We start from the raw sequence: 13,345 nt of genomic DNA on the forward strand, positions 1-13,345 counted from the left end.
TTTATAGAGAATAAGATAATATGAAAATGACTTTTAAAATGGAATTTACTGTCCGGCCGGTGTGGCTCAGTGGTTGAGTGCCGACCCATGCAGCAAGAGGTCGCTGGTTCAATTCCCAGTCAGGACACATGCCCAGGTTGTGGGCCAGATCCCCAGTGGGGGGCATGCAGGAGGTGGCCAGTTGATGTTCTCTCTCATCGATGTTTCTATCTCTCTCTCCCTCTCATTTCCTCTCTCTGTAAAATCAATTTAAAAAAAAATTTTTTTTTATCCTCACCTGAGCACATTTTTCCTCCTTTTTTTTTTTTTTTTTTGTTCAGATAGAGTGAGAGGGAGAGAGAGGAAGAAAGAGGGAAACATCGACGTGAAGGGGACACATCGAGTGGCTGCCACCTGCACGACCAACCAGGGCCAGAGACAAACTGCAACCGAGATACATGCCCTTAGTGGGAACCGAACCTGGGTCTCTCGGGACCACAGGCCGACGCTCTAACTGCTGAACCAAACTAGCCAGGGCGAAAAAAATTTTTTTAAAGAATGGGAATTTACTTGGGGTAGGAGCTAGCATTTCACAAACATTTGCCAGGGGCAAAGGATGGACAGGCACAAATGAATTACTTTACATGCTTGGAATCATAACATCTAAATGTGGAGAAAACTTAGAAGCAATTTGTTACTCCACCCCCTTCCTACATACCCCTTCCTTCATTTCAGAGTTAAGGATGATGAGGTCCAAGATGGTGAAATGACTTACTTAAGATCACACAGTAAGATGAGAAAAGAGTCTGAAATGAACACTAGTTATGTCTTTCCTGGGCAGTTTCCAAATCAGCATTTGTCTGGGAATGCATTTGCCATTTCATATATAACTTGACCCAAATTATAACTGATTTCCCCCTACAGATTCCTTGCCAAAGACAACTATACTTAATATATCTCCTTAATTGTGGAGGGAGTGAGGAGGGCAAGAACTCTCCATTGGGTTTCAGGGAGGTCTGCAGTCTAACTCAGCATCTTGGATGTGGGGTGATACAGCCCAATGAGAGGATGCTGAAAGGATTCGGGAAAGACTCCGTGATTCTTCCATTCGGTTGCTGCTCTCCAGAACTCCCCTGAAGATAATAATGACATTAAACATTAACATTTATTAAGTACTATATGCCTGGCACTGTGCAAAGCACTTACAGGCATTATCTACTAAACAGCTTTGGGAGGAAGTATTATTGACTATCTTACAGACGAGAACAAAGGCTTCAAAGCGTTAAGTCCCTGACCCAGGACCAGGCATCTATACAAATAACCAAGCTAAGGTTAAAGCCAGGTCTGTCTGATTTCCAAGACCCATGTTTCTTAACCACTGAAGTTTCTGAAAAGACGGACTCCCATGAAATGCTTTTGTCCCTTCTAGGAAGAAGAAAAAACCATCCTGAATGTTGACATTTGATCTCTATAATAGCAATGTCATATTATTTGTTTGACACTTGATGTTTTGAAAGTCTCTTCATATGCATTTTCTCTTTGAATCTCTGCAACAACCCAGTGAGGAAGCATGGGAAAGGTCGATTATGCATGTTTTAATAACCCTATCTATAACTGACAGATCTCAGTACTACTTGATAAACTCCAGATGCCAAACCAGTAGAAGAATCTCATTTCTGCATGATCAATATTTAGTTGTTCTGAGTGACCAGCTGGCTATAAATCACCCTGGGGATATGGGAAGCATGTTTTGGGAGTCTGTCTGGTTGCAAGGAGGTCTTATGTCTCTTTGGTTTTAAAGGAGACTCAGAGACTTAATAACCTGCTTACATTCACACAGGTAGTGCCCCAAAATCACCTGTCTCCAGAGACTCTGCAATCATCCATTCCCTTGCTTCAGTTATCTCCCATGTTCTAATGACTCCTTAGTCTGCATCTCTCAAGCTTAGCTCTGTCTTTTTTACTCTAAATCAGTTTTCCTTGTTTTTAGAACATCTGAACCTAGATTCACCACTCAAAATCAATGAAAATTGATTTTAAAATTAAAAGTAAAATCAAGTCTAAATTGAACTGATCTCACCACCTCTCCAACCCCACTCAATTTCTCCACTTTTCTCCTCCCTCCTTCTTTTCCATCCTTTCTGTCTTCCATCATCCAATATGAAATAAGCTCCTACTAGAGACCAGCCACTGTGCTAACAGTTGGAGACATAATTATGTGCAATCACAGATAATGTCTCATCTCATGGAGATGTATGTGGGGGAGATAGACATCAATCAGGCAAAGTAAGCATGCATAACAAGGGAGGCATTCATAAGGTGCTTACCTAGTAGATGTCAGGGAAGGCTTCTCTCAGGGGGTAACACTTAAGCTGGAATATGAAGGGACTAGGAGAAGACAGGTGGAAAGAACAGTCTATGAAAAGGGAACATCACATGAAAGATCTGGTGACAAATACTAGAGAATGAGAGTAGGCAGGTAAGGTTGTAGCAAAAGCTGGGAAGGGAGACTGATGGGGACCTTGGAGAACCCTTGCTTAAAACCTTTAGTGTCTTCCAGCAGCCTTTAGAATAAAAGCAGAATATGCAGTAGTCCCCCCCTTATTCACAGTTTTGTTTTTCACAGTTTCAGCTACCTTCTGTCTACTGTGGTTTGAAAATATTAAATGAAAAATTCCAGAAACAAGCAATTGTGTGCCTTTCTGAGTAGACTGATGAAATCTCTCGCTCTTTCTCCATTCCATTGAGAATGTGAATCATTCCCTTGTCCAGAGTAGCCAAACTGTATATGTAACCCACCTGTTTGTTAGCCACTTACCAGTCATCTGGGTTATCAGATCAACTGTCTCAGTATCACGGTGCTTGTGTTCAAGTCACCCTTATTTCACTTAATAATGGCCCCAAAGGACAAGAGTAGTGATACTGGCTGGCAGTTCAGATGTGCCAAAGAGAAGCCACAAAGTGCTTCCTTTAAGTGAAAAGGTATGTATGTATGGGGAATAAACATTGTATATATAATAGTTTGGAACTCTCCGAGGTATCAGGCATCACTGTGGGTCTTGGAACATATCCCTCATGGATAAGGGCAGACTACTCTATATCAGGGCTCCATTCCCTTTTTTTTTCATTGTGTTCCCATGGGGCCTTTGCATACACTGTTCCCTTTTTGCACTTGGACCTTAATTCTTTTTTTTTTTTCTTTAGTGTTATCTAGCATTTATTGAATATTAGTTATGTATCAGGTACTACGCTAAGCTCTTTTTCTATTACCCAGTTTATTTCCCATAACAGTCATATTAAATAAGGAAATCTATTATTTCCATGTTATAGGTGAAGTCACTGGGATAGAGGAATTGAGTAACAGGGCCAGAATCACAAGAGCTTTTGGGTGGCAGAATGTGGTTTGGAAGAGCACCTGGCTGACTCCAGACTCAGTGTGCTGTACTTATGTGCACTAACCCCTTTCACCCTATCTCATCTGTTCAAGGGCTCATCCTTCTGTTTCTGTTCAACTGCCATTTGTTTAGGAAATGTCTCTGCTCTTCCTGATTGGATGAAATCCTACTATTATCCACTTTCACTACCCCCTTTCTCTCTGGCATCATAACTGGGATTTTACACTCAATTGATCACAATCAGTAACTAGCAATAGATTGTGGACTCCAGGAAGGCAGTGTCATCTAATTTTTGGCTAGTTATTATATTATCTTTGCCTAACAAAGTGCTTTCCAGTTAGTAAATGCTCAATAAAATTTGATGACTGATGAGTGTATAGATCTGTATATCCTTGACAAGAGCGTGATTGTTCTGTATATTTTTGTAACTTAATGTCTTAGTCAGTTCAGGTGCTATAACAAAGTACCATGGATTGGGCAACATATAAACAACAGAAATTTATTTCTCATAGTCTGGAGGCTAGAAGTTCAAGATAAGGTTGCCAGCATGATTGAGTTCCAGTGAGCACCCTCTTCTGGTTGCAGAGAGCCAACTTTTCATTGTATCCTCACATGGCAGGAAGAGTAGCTAGCTCTCACCTCTTCTTATAAGGGCACTAATCCTATAATGGGGAACACAAACTTTATACTAATTTGATTAACCATGAAATGGAATTAGAATAAAATGTTCTAAGAAACTGATCAAAGGAACTCACATACTGACAGTTTCCTTATGAACATTTCATAGGCAGCAGTAGTTCCAGTTTCCCTTTTCACCAGCCTTGACCACAGCAGTATAGCAGATGCCAGTGGCTGGCCAAGTCTGCAACATCCTGTCCCTAGACATCAGCAATAAAACCCTCAGAGAGAAAAAAAATGCCAGACGCTGACACACATGAAAGATAACTTTGAAACCAGCTAAGAGCTGAAATGTGAAACTGCACATCACCAGAACTCCTTAGTTTTCCTCTTTCCATGATTCCCTCATAATACCCTTTGCCTACCCTGAGATGTTAAGATGGTTATAAAGGCATGAGCCAGCCATCTTCTCAGGTTGTTGGCACCTGAGTAAATCACTTTCCTTCCACCAGCACCTGTGTTGTGTGTTTGGCTTCATGACAGCAGGCAAAAAAACCTGAGAGTCATTTGGACCAGTTTCAATCCCATTTGTGAAGGCTTAGCCCTCATGATCTAATCACCTCCCAAAAGCACCCACCTCTAAATACAATCACATTGAGATTAGGATTTCAACATCTGGATTTTTAGAGGACACAAACATTCATTCTATAACATCCAATAATGTCTTTTTTAAGTCAATAGTACTTTTAAGCTTCAAAATCTATTTATGGCACCTCACTGCTAAGTACTCTATTTTCATGATCTCCTTTGATTCTCCATACAAAGGAAAAGTGTTGGACTGAGGTCCAATAAATTCCCCTAGGATGCCAAGCTGGTCAATTGCAGAACAAGACATGATCCCAGGTCTGTTTATATCAAAAGCCCTTACTGTACAACACTGCCATGTTACCACCACTCTTCTAACAATCTTTCCAAGGCAATCAGTCTACTCTAATATATATAAAGAAGTCATACAACTCACCAACAAAAAAACAAACAATTCAATAAAAAAATGGGGAGAGGACCTGAATAGACACACTTTTCCAAGGAAGACATACAGATGGCCAACAGATATATAAAAAGATGCTTAACATCATTAGTTGTAAGGGATATGCAAAACAAAACTACAATGTGATACCATCTCATACCTCTTAGAATGAAATGACTATGACAAGAGTTAACAAATGTTGGAGAAAATATGCAGTAAAGGGAACTCCTGAACAGTATTGGTGGGAATGTGAATTGGTGTAGCCACTATGAAAAATAGTATGGAGCCCAGCCGGTGTGGTTCAGTGGTTGAGCATTGACCCATACACCAAGAGGTCGCCGGTTTGATTCCTGGTCAGGGCACATGCCCAGGTTGTGGGCCAAATCCCCAGTGGGGGGCATGCAGGAGGCGGCCCATTGATGTTCTCTCATCGATGTTTCTCTCTCTCTCTCCCCCTCCCTTCCTCTCTCTCTAAAATCAATAAAGAAAAAAATTAAAAAAAAAATAGTATGGAGGTTTCTAAAAAAAATATGAATAAAGCATGAATAGAACTACCATATGACCCAGCAATCTCTCTTCTGGGTATCTACCCCCAAAATGTGAAGACATTTATTAGTAAAGATATATGTACCCATATGTTTATTGCAGCATTATTCACAATTGCCAAGACATGGAAACAATGTAAGTGTACTTTGATGAGTGATTGATTAAAGAAGATGTTGTACATACATACAATGGAGTACTACTCAGCCATTAAAAAGATGAAATATTGCCATTTGCAACAACATGGGTGACTTTTGAAAGTATTATAGTGAAGTAAATCAGATGGAAAAGGCGAATAACCATACAATTTCACTCATATATGAGATATAAAACAGAAAGCAGCAAACAAACAAAAAACAAACTCATAGAAATAAGAGTGTGGCGGTTACCAGAGGGGGGGGGGGGGGATGAAGAGGGTAAAGGAAGTCAAATACATGGTGACAAAAGTAGACTAGACTTCTTGTGGTGAGTACACAATAGAGTATAATGATCTTGTATTATTACAAACTTGTATAACCTGAAATTTATGTAATGTTATTAACCAATCTCATCCTTCCCATTTTAATTTAAAAATAAAAAAGCTGTGATGCACATCTTTATATATTTGTACTCTTGTATGCTTATTTCTTCAGGGTAGATGGTGAGTAAAAAAGTCAGGCAGTTTTTGAAGTTTCTGATTCATATGGCCAAACTGGCAACAGAAACACCTAGTCTGTAGTAGTGGATTCTATGCCTATTTGCCGAGAGTATTTCTGCCATTGTGCCAACAAAGAAAAACATGACAAAAAATATTTTTTGTGCTTTGATTAATTTTTCTTGGAGTACATAAAAAAGGACTGAACACACTGTAGCCCTTTTTATTTGGGGCTAGTCTTCAGGCATTCTTTTGGAGTACAGAATTTAGCCTGCACTCCCACGTACGGCAGACAAATGGAGAACATGTAGCAAAAACAAGCTGCTTATAAACACTTGGTGTTTACTATGGATCCTGAACACCTTTTTCTCCGCTGTGTCTGCATAAACCTTCAATTTTTTTTTGCATAATCAAATTCTTAACACTGATGAAATCCTATACCTAGAATAACTTTTCTTACCAATGTCTCAACGGTGTTCTTTCATCTTTAAAATCTTTGGGAAGCCCTGGCTGGTGTGCTTAGTGGTTAGAGCATTGGCCTTTCACACTGGAGGCTCACAGATTTGATTCCCAGTCAAGGGCATGTACCTTGGTTGCAGGTTCGATCCTTGGCCGTGGTTGGGGTGTGTGCGGAGGCAAACAAGCGATATGTCTCTCTCACATCGATGTTTGCCTCTCTCCTCTCTTTCTCCTTCCCCTTCCCCCATCCCTTCCACTCTCTCTAAAACTCAGTGGAACAAATATCCTCCAGTGAGGATTAACAAAACGACAACAGCAACAAATCTTTGGGACGGGGTTAGAGAACATGAGTAAACTTGATTTACTTGCCACAGCAAAAGTCAGATGGGATGGACAAGGAACAGAATGATGACTTTACACTCCCAGAGATTTAGGAGTCCCACTGATTTCTTGGATCCGTTCCCTTTAAACCAGGTGGATAGTTTTAGTATTTCTAGAATGTTCTTTTTGGCCCTGATGAGGAGTCGCTGACTGGAAAAGCAGCAGAAGATTAACAATAAGTTTCACAACTGTAAACACTGTGACAACATTCTGTCCACCACACAGGCCAAGATTTATGTTTCTCTGGAGAAGTTATTTTTTTTTCATATGATAGCCTTCCAAATCCTCTCAGTTGTTTCACTGAATCTTAAGGCTTGCTTGGTGCCTTATAGATCGGAACGTGTGTGTGTGTGTGTGTGTGTGTGTGTGTGTGTGTGTGTGTGTGTTAGTGTAATATTATAAATACGGCCAGGCTGTGATTCCCCAATGTGCTGGGAATCGTCAGAGGGACAGAGGTTCAAATGCTGGTCTGCTGGCTTGGAGCCATTGAATACAACAGTAGGGAACAGTGGAGACTTTGGAAATGCCCTGTGAGGTAAATGCTATTTAATGAGCAGGATATGGCCATCTTGTCATTCCTTCCTGGAATAGGAACTAAACATCCTGGAGTAGTAAAAATCAAAAGTGGAGATAGATTGGTCAGTCCAGAGACAGCATTTTCCCCCCTGCTAGAGTCGTTCTTAGATAGCTACCTCTGGAACTTCGGTTCCTTACAGACAGAAAATGGGACTGAGGATGTGATTTTAAAGGCATTTTCAATCATGAAACTAGACTGGTGGGAATGCAGACTGGTGCAGCCACTATGGAAAACAGTATGGAGTTTCCTCAAAAAATAAAAAGTGGAACTGCCATTTGACCCAGTGATTCCACTGCTAGGAATATACCCTAAGAATCCCGAAACACCAATTGGAGAGAATATATTCACCCCTATGTTATAGCAATACTATTTATAATAGCTAAGATCTGGAAACAGCCCAAGTGTCCATCAGTAGATGAGTAGATAAAAAGATGTGATACATTTACACAATAGAATACTATGCAGCTATAAAAAAGAAGGCTCTCTTACCCTTTGAGACAGCATGGAGGGACCTGGAGAGTATTATGCTAAGCGAAATAAGCCTGTTAGAGAAAGACAAGTATCACATGATGTCACTTATATGTGGACACTAATGAACAACAACAACAACAAACCTGTCAAACAAAATAGATCCAGAGACATGGAAGCAGGAAACAGACTAATGAATCTCAGAGGGAAGGAGGGTGGGCGGGCAGGAGGAGATAAACCAGAGAATGTATATACATATATGCATAACCAGTGGACACAGACAATAGTGTGGTGAAAGCAAGGGATGGGGCAGGAATGGAGGGAGGGGGTCAATGGGGGAAAAAAGGAGGGACATCTGTAATACTTTTAGCAATAAAGATAAATGTTAAAAAAAGAAGACTAAAAACAAAAACAAAACCTTAGACTACTCTTATGTTTGAGTCTTCAGATTCAGAAACAAAAAATAAACAAGTCTTCCCATGACAATACCATATTATATTGCTCCTAGAAAGCTGTCAATATAATAAGCAACCTGTCCTCAACTCCTACAGACTTGTTCCTTTCTCCTCTTGTACCCCTGGCTCCTCCAGCCACTGAAAACACACACACACACACACACACACACACACACACACACAGTCTCTCTCTTACGAGTTGTTTGGGATATACTTAGTTTTATCCTAGTAGGTCAAATATGTTAGAATAGAAGGAAATAGGACACTAAAAGAGAGAGGTGCCTTGATTATGACATTTGAGCTGGACCTTGTAAAGACGATCTGTTTCTTTTCTTCTCTCTTCTGATCCTCCTCTTATCACAGCTTTTCTCTTTTCTACTCTCCCTTCTAAAACTGCAAAATGTGGACTGAAATTCTTAATTAAGAAGAAGCCGCTGGTATACAGCCAAATCTCTCCACAGCATTTTTCAATGAGGTGAGCTGTGGCTTTTGGCCTAACTTGACCACAGTCTGTTAATAGTTTAGAATGAAAGAGAACTTTAATTTCTGTTGCCAGAGCCCCTCTGGAAACCCCAAAAAATAATGTCTCAGCTGGTACTCAGACCAATTCAACAGGTCCAAGTTTCTTCCCCTTGTCTCCTGCTAGTAGGGGAAAAAGTGATGAGAATAATAATGCAAGCTTTGTGGTACTGCAAATCTCTCCAGTTTCAACCTAAAATGTTTTAGTTAAATAGAATTCATCTTTTGTGTAAGAAAATGTCATTGAAAAAAAAAAGATACACACATAAAAAATAAGAGTTATAAAAATGTCATAATGTCTGTAACATTAAAATACTTCAGAAAAATATAGGAGCCAAATGTGGCAAAGGGTTAACGTAGGGGATGTGGAGATGGCATTTGGTATACTATTTTTCCTTCTTTTCTGTATGGCTGAAATGTTTCACACACATTTCAAAATTTCATGTATGTAATCATAAAAGGTTAATATAAAAAATTAACCTCATTTTCATCCATAAAGAATCCAAGGGCATTAAATGAATTTAGTATTCTCTCCCCCAGGCTAACTTGCTGGCTCTTCAAAAGAGTGAAATAGATAAAAACTCTTTACTATGTTACTGGCTCCAAGAGAAATGATCACTATCAAACCAAGTTTAATTTTACAGAGGCCTTGACTGAGACTTGGAAGGCCACTTCATCGGGGGAAGAGAAACAGGAATGTGTCTTCATTGTTTTTATCTCGCTCTTTCCAACGAATCTGAACACTCCTGCTTTGGAGGAGAAACACAAAGGAGCGAAAACAATGAGCGTCAAGGCAGCAAGAAGAGAGTTCATGGGGATTTCACTGGCTTAGAAGTAAATGAAATTAACCTTTATCAACAAACAGACAGACAGACAGACAAATGACACCCAGTTCGGGATTCAAAAATGAATATCGATGACTTTTAAAAAAGAAACTTTCGTAGTCAGGACTTGAGAGAAAGGGGTGTGTGGGGTTACTTTTCAGGTCTATGCATATTTTTTCCATTCACACATTATCTCAGTGTTTCCCAGCTGAGGGGAGGACTGTGCCCCATACTGTACACCAGTGCTTCTCAGACTCCAACAGGCACCTGACTCGACAGAGGTCTTGTTAAAATGCAGAGTCTGATGCAGCGGGTCTGACGTGAGGCCGAGTGCCTGCACGTCCAACAGGCTCCCAGAGGGTGGTGATGCTGCTGATCGGAGGCCCACGGCAAAGAACCAGGTGATAGTCCACTGTCATTGAACAGCTACATCCTTTCCTGCCACTGACAATAAGTAACAAGCTGCAGAAAGAGTGGCATTTGAGGGAAATTGCTCAGCCTACATTTTCTTATCACGTTAATCTGAATATGCCAGTCCATGGATTCTCAGTGGGCGCAAAGATTGCTCCCAAGGGGGAAGAAATGATGTGTTGAGGGTGAAAAAAACTTAAACAGATATACAGTATATCAAGAGTACTGAAATGTCATGGGGGCTTTTGTCTAAAAAAGCTACTTGGGGAGGGTACAATGAAAAAAGTTTGAGAACCACTGCTCTAAACTGTTATAAAATCTTATGAAACTGGCACAGGTAAAGATCAGCCAGCCAGCTTGTTCATACATTAAATATTCAATTACCAACATTTGGGATCTCTTACTACCTAGATTCTCAAATTCTCATTGACAAACATGACAGCACATGGGACTGAATTTCTAGCTTTTCAAGCATCTAAACATGCAGATTGCAAAGGAAGGGGTGAGAATAAAACACACAATGACTAACAGGTGATTTATACCAACAGGAAAATTAACCTAAATTAAACATGGAACAATCAGATTATAAAGAACTGAAAAAATTTAAAACTGGGGTTACAAACACTCTTTTTTCGACGTTTTATTTTATTTTATTATTATTATTTTTTTATCCTCATCCGAGGACATTTTTCCATTTTTCACTCAGATAGAGTGGGAAGGAGAGAGAGGAAGAGAGAGAAACATCGATGTGAAAGGGACACATCGAGTGGCCGCCACCCACACGACCCAACCAGGGCCGGGGACAAACTGCAGCCAAAGTACTTGCCCTTAGCGGGAACCGAACCCGGGTCTCTGTGGACCGCAGGCTGACGCTCTAACCGCTGAGCCAAACTGGCCAGGGCTTTTTCGACGTTTTAAATGTTCACAGTCCTCTAAATGCATTTCTCTGTACTCCCATCTACTTCATTCATGTGTACTTCCTTTTCTAAGAATGGGATAATATGAGTCCCTTTGGTAGTTACACCCTTGATGCAGAACATTGTAAAATTAAATAACACAGTTTCATTTAACTGTGGATCTGCACTAAACAACCTCCCTTGCCCAATAGCTGGGTTGGTAATTGATGGCAGAGCAAAGAGGCCTAGTGTCTCCTGCTAGGCAAAGGCATCCCTGTCACCTCCATGGGAAGTAGAGTGAGAAATCACCCAAGTCTGGGTTAGAACCACTCCCAGGGGGTTCAAGCCATGAAGATGCCACTCCCAGTGACAATAACTGACCTTGCTGAGTGTGCCTCTATGTCTTAACTACTTTAATCATCCCCGAGTGCTACGAGGCAGGTATTATGATCAACTGGAATCATGAGGTTCAAATAAACTTTAATAAATCAAGGGCTAGGAAGTGGAGAGGAGGGATTTGAACGTAGAGAGCTTGACCCTGGAGCCTCGGCCATGTTGCATTCTCTTCCAGGCAGCTCGTGCTGGCGGAACCCAGCCAGCCAGCCTGTGAAGACCTGCTGGGAACAGAACTTTGACAGATAGGCCTGGAAGGCTGTGGTCCAAGGCCATAGCGGCGTCCCTGGAACTAGAGGGAGCACACGGCTCTCCTTAAAATTGAAGGTGTTTATGCTCGAAATGAATCTGAATTCTATCTAGGCAAGAGATGTGCTTATGTGTACAAAGCATAGAAAAACACGATGACTCCTGGTGGCAAACCCAATAAAATCAGTCATCTGGGGAAAGGTAACTCGTGCTCACAGAAACAGAGGTGTGGTTCGTGTTAAATTCCTTCCTGCTAAGGCCATTGGACACTATCTGTGTAATGCTGTACCTCTCAAGAATTGAGAAGTAAATGCATAGAATGGAAAAAAGATAATTCACATGCCATACAATTCATCCATTTAAGGTATAAATTCAATGTTATTTAATGCATTTGCAGGAATGAGCAACCATCATCATACCTAATATTAGAACTAATTTTAGCTCCTCCTAAAAGAAACTAGTGCCAACTAGTAGTCACCCCCCTAATTTCCCAACCCCTCCCCCAGTCGTAAGCAACCACTAAGCTACTTTCTGTGTCTATCGAGTTTTTTAACTAAACAATTAATATAAATTCAATGATACAGCATATGATCTTTTGTGATGGTCTTTTTTCATCTAGTTGTCTAGACTCATCTGTGTTGTAGCATGTGTAAGTTTTTTATTCCCTTTAATTGATGAGTAATATTTCATTGTATGAATAAGCCACATGTTGTTTTCCATCTATTAGTTGATGGGCATTTGGGTAGTTTCCACTTTTTGGTTATTATGAATAATGCTGCTATGAACATTCATTTACAATTTTGTGTGGCTGTATGTTTCTATTTCTCTTGGTATATGTCTAGGTGAGTTAGTAGGTTACATAATAAGTCTATGTTAACAATCTGAGGCACTACCGGCCTGTTTCCAAAGCTGCTCTCCCAGTTTACATTTCCACCAGCAGTGTTTGAAGTGTGTTCCACCACCACTATTTTCACATTCTTACCAACTGCTGATAATATCTGCTTTTTAACTTATAGCCAACCTAATGGGTGTGAGGTAATATCTCAATTGGCTTGGATGTGTATTTCCCTGATGTTGAGCATCTTCTCATTGCTTTTCACGCTTGTTGGGTATTTGTATGTGTTCTCTGGAGAAAAGGCTATTCAAATCCTTTGTTTATTTTAAAACTGGATATTGTCGTTTTTGTTATTGTGTTTTTTATGTATTCTGGATACAAGTCCTTTGTTAGAGATATGACTGGCAAAATTTTTCCCCATTCTGTGTGTGTCTTTTGACTTTCTTGATGACCTGCAGCATGAAGTTTTCATTTTGATGTAGTTCAATTTATGTATTTTTTTCTTTTGTTACTTGTGCTTTTGGTGTCTTATTTAAGGAACTACTGCCTAAATCAAGGTCAAAAAGATTTACTCTTATATTTTCTTCTAAGAGTTTTATAGTTTTAGCTCGTAAATTTATGTGTACAATCCATTTTGAGTTAATGTTTGCATATTTTGTGAGCTAGAAGTATAATTTTTATT

The sequence above is a fragment of the Molossus molossus genome, unplaced genomic scaffold, assembly GCF_014108415.1.
Source record: "Molossus molossus isolate mMolMol1 unplaced genomic scaffold, mMolMol1.p scaffold_m16_p_5, whole genome shotgun sequence".
Lineage (NCBI taxonomy): Eukaryota > Metazoa > Chordata > Mammalia > Chiroptera > Molossidae > Molossus > Molossus molossus.